This window comes from Penaeus monodon, chromosome 29 (genome assembly GCF_015228065.2).
Source record: "Penaeus monodon isolate SGIC_2016 chromosome 29, NSTDA_Pmon_1, whole genome shotgun sequence".
NCBI lineage: Eukaryota > Metazoa > Arthropoda > Malacostraca > Decapoda > Penaeidae > Penaeus > Penaeus monodon.
The window spans coordinates 29499838-29500059 of NC_051414.1; the positions used below are offsets into that span (position 1 = coordinate 29499838).

Genomic DNA, 222 nt, shown 5'->3' on the forward strand with positions numbered 1-222 from the left:
AAATTAACAGAAACAATAGTAATATTCACAATACCACCGATCAAAAATTATTCTGAAATTCCTGGACAGCTGCCGATCACACATGGTTCCTAAATGTTCAACTTGAAAGAAAAAAACAACTCAAATTAAATACTTCAAGAAGCCAAGCATCACATGCATCACGCAATACCATATTTGCCATTTCTCAGTCTACTAAGTATAGAAATTACCAAGTGCACAATC

The 222-nt window shown here is 33.8% G+C and overlaps 1 protein-coding gene across 1 annotated transcript in view; it reads right to left on the bottom strand.

Annotated features, from left to right (window-relative positions):
• LOC119592122 (ribonucleases P/MRP protein subunit POP1-like) overlaps positions 1-222 on the bottom strand; it is a gene marked incomplete in the record, with an annotated part of 7542 nt that overhangs the window by 7078 nt on the left and 242 nt on the right.